The following is a 7,375-nucleotide window of genomic DNA, read 5'->3' as shown; positions in this document are numbered from 1 at the left end:
TTAGTTTGCAGGCAGGGAGATCTGCCTGGGCGCGGGGCCTCGGGCCACTTCGGGGGCCGCTTTCTACTGAGGTGACCTGGAGGCGTTCAGCAATCTCCTCACAGCCTGGCCCTGAGGCCCTGCGGCCAAGGATTTGTACTGAGAGCGTGATGAGAGGGTCCCTGGAGAAGACCTGCTCGGGTTACTTTGTGCGAGATGAGAGGACCCGTGTGTAGCTGGCGGCTTTCTCACAGGTAGGGTTTGCCTCCAGTTTACAGAGTAAGAGAGCTAACACTTCCCTGCTGCCCTTCCTCGGTGTGTTCACAGCAGCCCTTCTTGCTGTTCCCTGAGCTCTGGAGCCACTGGGTTGCGCTGTATTTATTTGTAAGCTGCATTACTCATGGTCCAGTGACTCAGTAAAAGCTTTGCACTGAAACAGTAAACATTTCAGGTCACACCAATCAAGAGAACTGCATTCTCTTAACCTGTCAAAAATGTTTGTATCATCGTTTGTCCATCAGATGTGGGAGGAAGGAAGATAGTACAAAGATACTTCAAGCGGGGGGATGGGGGGAACTGGAGCAAGCTGTGTTTTGTGTCACTCACGGTAAGGCGGTGAACGTTTCAGGTTTTAAAGATTCTGAATGTCAGCTACTATGTGAGAAAGCAAACTCTTCCACTCAAAACGGTCGTCACCTTAAGCCTTACTATATTTATTACAATCTTTCATGCACACTTTACGTTTTGTAGGTTACAAGTGAGGATAAAATGCTAAACTGTCTGTGGTTGTGTATCGATATTATTTTGGTCTGAATTAAGAATCATCAACTTTCATCCCTTGAATGCGTTGAATCCGATCAACTGCTGAAAGAAAATTGCAGTCTGTTTTCTTGCCGGTAAGAATTGGAAAGAAGCTTTATTCCTCTCTTAGCTCGTTCCTGGAGTTGTTTTATCAGTAGACTGCGGCTGACAGTTACGTCTCAGGGCTGTTCAGTCACTGAATACTCTGGGCCCCTTGCTTCTCTTCTCTTCTCTCCTTTGGTGCAGTAGTTGCTTATTAGCACCTCTTTGGGGTCAGAGAGAGGACGTAAAACTCACCATCGTGAAGCAGCGTGTTGACAGCCTGTCATGTACACAACCCCATGTCAGGGATAGGGGTGATATGCAGAGAAGGAAAAGCCTTGCCGCTCATTTGCTGTGTTGAAAGTCACCATTAAAATGAGGGGTGGCAGGAAACTGCCTTCAGCAAGTGGCGGGACTGTTCGGTGGGGAAAATTCATTTTAGTTATTTATTTTTGGCTGTGTTGGGTCCTTGTTCCTGCGTGCGGGCTTTCTCTAGTTGCAGAGGGCGGGGGCTACTCTTCCTTGCGGTGCGCGGGCTTCTCATTGCGGTGGCTTCTCCTGTTGGGGACTCTAGGCGCGTGGACTTCAATAGTTGCGGCACGTGGGCTCAGTAGCTGTGGCTTGTGGGCTCTAGAGTGCAGGCTCAGTAGTTGTGGCGCCCGGGCTTCACTGCTCCCCGGCATGTGGGATCTTCCCGCACCAGGGCTCGAACCCGTGTCCCCCGCATTGGCAGCCGGATTCTTAACCACTGCGCCACCAGGGAAGTCCTCGGTGGGGAAAATTGAAAGTGGCAAAACCAGGTGAAGTCTGGTTGTCTACTGGAACCTCTTCCTTCGAGGCTGGGCCCCTGCTTAACAATGAGGTGAACCTGAGCTCAGCTGTTCTGAACCTTGACCACATGAGAATCGCTTGGGGGAGCTTTCAGAACAGTATCGAGCCAGGATCAAGACTTCCCCTTGTGCCCCCCTCGCGCCCACCCCACTCCCCGCTCCGGCCCCTAGCATCATTCAGATTTAATTAGTAAGGAGTGAGGCCTGGGTGCCTGTACGGTTCTAAAAGTCTCCCCTGCCCCCCCCCCCCCCCCCCCGTGAGTCTAATGTGGATCTAGTTGAGATCTAGAATTCAAGATGTAGTCCGTGGAGCAGGCGTCACCGGAAACGTGGTGCAGAGTCTCACCCCACCCAGCCTTCTGCCCCCGGCCCTGCGCCTTGACACGAGTCCTCCGACCATCATTCTGCACAGAGTTCCAGAAGTGCTGCTTTAAGTCAGCCCAGCACCAACACTGCCGCTCTCGGAGGGCTGTCCCTGCAGCACTGAAGAATTGCCTGGCCTGCCCCGGGCGAAGCTTGCGGGGCTGGCTCTGTCTGGGGGAGCGCTCTGATTCAGAATGCTTGCGTTCCCTGGGTCTGCGGGGACCGCAGTGACTCCTAGGGCCTGTGAGTTTCTGGGCCTTTGTCTCATCACTGTGGGATAGCCTGTCAGAGTTAGAAGTGGAATGAATCAAGGCGAGCAAGGGGCCCTTCCCTTCCGGCTGGGCTGACACATTCCTGGCTCCTGCAGTGAAGTGGCATATACACATAAACCACTGTGGGTGGTCAGCGCTCCATCTGAAATATATATAACTCACCCCAAACCTTCTCTTACTCTAAGTGTAGTACACTTTAAATACTGTACATGCAGCTTGGCAAGGAATATTAAAGTTTCCCAAATCATAAAGTGTTTTCGAATATACCCTTCTACAAAGGTGCCACAGGTGACTAGAAAATAAATTCAGCTGGTTTCGTTTTTTGCTACCTGGCGTAAGTCATTACTTGTAAGTTCAGAGTGGGTCTGTCTTGCTACTCGGTGACCAGCAGAGAAACGTAGGCGATAAGGCAGTCCAGCATTACCGGACGAAAGCTGCAGAAATTGTGAACTACTCTGTAAGGCGACATCCATAGTTGTTAAGAAAAACACCTCTAGCTTCCTAGGCATATGTGCAGTGAACGCAGAATTGTTGCTAATTTAAGCCTTGCAATTCACAAGCGATACTGTTCCCCTTATGTCCCCAGTGGAATTCATAGTCGGTTAGCCAACCTGACTCCTTGCTTTCATGCCTCTGTAACCTAGGGTGATGTTACTCCTTCAGCTAGCATTATTATTTAGCATTTATCGGGATCACGTTGATCCAGGCGCCCAGAACAGACGAACACCGTGAAGAGCCTCTGGCCAGTTCTCCACTTCCACAAATAGCTTAGCACAGGATGTTAAGTACTGTGATGGGGGAAGTACCATGGGCCGCTGAGTGCCAGAAGGAGACTCCACGGCTACTTGGGGATATTGGTGGAGCCATCTGAGCTGGCTTTGGAGGTTGAATAAGTCCCTCAAGAGGCCAAGAGTGAGAAGGCAGATGTAATGGCTTAAACGAAGTCTCCGAAAACTTTTACGTGCAGTGCCGTGTGCTTTCATAAAACACTTTCCTTTCTATAATTTAAATGGGTTAAGCGATTTGCCTAGGACCGTGGCTAAATAACAGCAGAGCTGGAGTTCTCAGACGCACTTTGTGCTTTACGTTTAAGGCGCAAGCAGGTGCTGGAATAATGTGAAATCTAAGGAGACTGCCAGGTACAGCCCATTCACCTTCATCACGGTGCCGTATTATTTAATGCTTTGTTGTGCAGTGCTTTCTGCTGGATCTTGGTCTGACGTCTACATGCACAGGCCTGATTTCTTTCAGAGCCCGTGATAATAAACATACGCCAAGTGTATTTGTGACCCAGAGACCCCCACAGCAGCCAACATCACTTCACTGGAGGCGAGTTGTCAGTGGAGTCTCATCTCTCTGCCCAAGGAAAACTTAGCGATTGTCAAAGTCCAAGCATGTCCAGTCCTCTCGTCTTCATGGATTGTACTTTCAGTTCAGAGAGATGTATCTGAGCCCATTCTGTACGGAGGTGGTAGAACTTCGGTTGGAAGGTAACATCTGGAGGTTACACCTGAAGAACGGCTGACACCTGCTGGGTCAGTGTCATGGGTGAAAAGGCTATGGGAGCGCGTGGGCCTCCAGACCACCTAGTGTGGGCTTTGGAGAGGGTGTCAACAGCCTGCCTGATGCCTTCGTTCTAATCAACTATGATAAGGATGCGTGATTTCCCACCTCACGCCTCTGGCCACCAGTTAACTGAGGACAGGTCCCTAGAGACCCAGCTTCCAACCTGGTTCTCCTGACTCTCTGAAGAACTCTCACAAGGAAGCTTAGCATCGACAGGATGTTGAGCAACAACCCTGGTTAAATCCACGAACAAAGCAAGATGAGGAGAAGAAAAGCATGACGTGATCAGTAGTTTAGGAAGTTATAGCCCCAGAGAGGCAGGTCCCTGTGAGAGGGGAGGACAAGAGGATGAGAGAATTAGGCACTGTCAACCTCAGGCAGAAGCTCAAAGACCCCCTCTCTCTGCTCTCCATCCCGTCTCCAAGACAGAAGCACCAATGAAAGTCAGTGACCAGTGGGGCCCCAGGAACACAGAAACCATCGTTAATGGGAAGGCCGATTTCGGTGGGAGGAGTACTTGCATTAGAAATAGACGTGGTTAAAGCCACAGTCACCGTACGACCTGGGAGCACTTCCCAAATCTCTCACAAGGGCACGGGGTATCGGAGAAGAGAAGTTAGGACTTTGTTCTGGGACTTAGGGAAGAGAGCAGCTTACCTTTCATTCTCTCTCTGCTGCCCTCAGGGTGATGAGATGCCAGGGTGGGCTCAGGGAGAAAGGGTGAGAGAGGAAACCACTTAAGATGACCTCTAGGACATCATTTGTGTTAGAGGCAAGAAAGCTCTGAAATTCCTAAGTCCAGCACAATGATAGGGAAGCCATGGGGACTTGAGGTTGAAGGGCAGGCTGGTAATAGCGCCTGTTCATCTGGTGTGTCCCTTTTGCATGGACGCCTCAGGAATCTAGATGGAGGTGAGTTTGGAGAACGAGGAGGGTGCTTGCTAACCAGACTCCACCTGCAGTTACTGTGTGTCCCCGGCCAGGCCATCGCCAGGAGTACTCCCCACTGGGCGCTGGTCCTCTCTCGCTGATGCCCATCTGCCTTCCTGGCAGAAATACTAGGGACGATGAGTTCAACTCATTTCCCCTGGGGTCATACACCATGTGACTTTTCTCAACAAGCTATCAAGACACACCCTAAATGGCCATTGATCAGTAATTTACACCAGCTCAAGCACCCTGCCCGAAGCACTTCCAGTGTGCTCGGACCTCGATTTGGAAGGAGCCCAGTATAAGACGTGGAGGTTGAACTTCTGTCCCCCAGCTGTGGAAGGAAGAGTAGAAACACGCCCCTTAGGGCAGAAGACACACTCTTGTACAGACATATGCCTGGTCACACATTTATGTATTTTAAATGGACTGGTACGATTTATATACCACCTGTGTTTAAAAAAACTGTTTAAGGCTGCTTTATAAAAATTCACACAACACAATAAAATGCAGTTTTTTTTAAAAGTGGGTTTAAAAATCAGCAAAGGGAATACGAAGGCAGGAGAGGTAAGATGCAGCCAGGTGTAAAGTCAGCACAGGAAGCACCTGCTGTGAGAAAGATGAGTGGTTCTATTTGCCTGCAGAACATAAATGAAGGAGTTTCTGACCTTGAATTGAAATGAAGGCCATAGACAGATGGAGAAGGCTCAGCTCTCGAGCAGGTGTTCGCCTGGGTGTTTCCCTGCCAAATGAGTCCAAGCAAGGTGATTTCTGGGAAATATGGGAAGGAGCTAGAATGGCATTCTTTCCGTGTTGTGAGGGAATCGTCATAGCTGCACGGAGTCCACTCCCGGCCAGTGCGGGGAGCCCCTCGCAGTGCGCTGAAATCTGTGTCCCTGGGACTCTGATGAAGCCACAGATAGAAGGTTAAGTTTCACAGGCGAGTCCCGCTCAAATTTGGGAGGTTGTGTGTGTATGTGCTGGGTGTGGAGCTGCTATTCGCCAGATGATTTTGTGATAGGCTGAAAAATGGCCCCCCAGAGATATCTGGGCCAAAGATACAGTCTCTGGAACTTGTAAATGTTACCTTATTTGGAGAAAAATGCCTTTGTGGATGTAGTTCAGGATCTTGAGATGACCAGATCATCCTGAATTACCCGGGTGGGTCCTAAATGCTATCACAAATGTCCTTGTAAGAGGGAGGCAGAGGGAGGTTTGACTCACGGAAGAGGAGGTGATATGAAGATGGAGGGGAGGTTGACGTGCCCAGGAGCCAGGAACTGGCAGCAGCCACCAAAACCCGCAAGAGGGAGGGAATGGATTCTCCCTTAGAGCCTCTGGGGAGGGTAGTCCTGTCCACACCTCGGCTTTGGCCCAGTGAAACTGACTCTGGACTTCCTTCCTCCAGAATTGCGAGAGAATACATTTGTTGTCTTAAGCCGCAAGCTTGTGGTAATGGGTACAGCAGCCACAGGAAACTGGCACAGATTTCTGGGCACCCTTGTGTTCCTCCCGCTTAGCTGTTTATCTCTGTTGCCACAGGACAGCATCATTTAATCTGCCAGCCCCCCCCCCCCACTGTGCCCGCCCCCTTTCAGAATACCCAGGATGCATTTCCCAGTGGGCTCTTAGAGGCAACTTCTAGGGTTATCATGAGGGTAAAGTGAGTTAACGATTATAAAGCCCCTAAAACAGTGCCTGGCGCAAAGTCAATAGTATATATAAACTCTTCTTAAATAGGAATGAATAACTATAATCCTATTTGGGTACTGAGCTTCTTGCTTTTGCAGCGTATTTCCTCTACTGGCTTAGCCAGAGAACACTATAATTTAGTCTTGGGTCACTAACTCTTCCTGCAGAATGAGTCGCCAGCTTTGGAAATCAGGTTATATCGGAAAGGTACAACCCATCTCTTAAGGATCGCAGCAATGCTGAGGAAAGAATACAACGCTCATTGTCTTCTGCAGCTTCTTCCTTGGAGGCAGAGGACTAAATTAATCTGGTTCTAGTCATTTGAGTTCCCTATGTATTTAAAACTCTGTTGTTCTCTATCCCTAACTGTATTTGAAGACCATTATCCTTTTTCTTAACAAGGGAAGAATGACTGCAGTACCCCCCCATTCGACTAGGGGTGGAGACTAATATAGATCCAGGGATCCACCCTTAGGCTAGGTAGTAGTGACCAAGATAGACCCATGGATCCACCATTAGACTAAGTAGTGGAGACCAAGACAGACCTGGGGATCCACCATTAGACTAGGTAGTAGTGACCAAGATAGCCCCAGAGATCTCCCATTAAACTACGTAGTGGAGACCAAGATAGACCCAGGGATCCACCATTCAACTAGGTAGTGGAGACTAATATAGACCCAGGGATCCCCTGTTAGACTAGGAGTGGAGACCAGGTTTTAGTCCCAGTTCTATCACTCTATGCTTCTGTGACCATGAGCGTATCCCTGAACCATTCTGAGCTTCAGTTTCTTCCTATAAGACTGATTTTAAAAATATCTTCAGCTTTTCTGACTGATGTTTGCCTTGTTTTGTTGTAAATACCTAAAAATACGCTTTCTTTGGCTCTCATGTACACCGTGA

General features: G+C 49.3%; 1 protein-coding gene across 1 annotated transcript in view; it reads left to right on the top strand.

Annotated features, from left to right (window-relative positions):
- Positions 1-105: 105 nt before the first annotated feature.
- The window catches only part of TTC13 (tetratricopeptide repeat domain 13), a 93,373-nt gene continuing 86,103 nt past the window's right edge, over positions 106-7,375 (top strand). Inside the window, exon 1 of the mRNA XM_032607419.1 lies at positions 106-233. The gene's annotated coding sequence lies outside the window, so the exon portion shown is untranslated. The remainder of the gene's footprint in view (positions 234-7,375) is intronic.

The sequence above is a fragment of the Phocoena sinus genome, chromosome 16 (assembly GCF_008692025.1).
Source record: "Phocoena sinus isolate mPhoSin1 chromosome 16, mPhoSin1.pri, whole genome shotgun sequence".
In the NCBI taxonomy this organism is placed as follows: domain Eukaryota; kingdom Metazoa; phylum Chordata; class Mammalia; order Artiodactyla; family Phocoenidae; genus Phocoena; species Phocoena sinus.
This window is presented reverse-complemented; position numbering and strand designations above follow the sequence as displayed.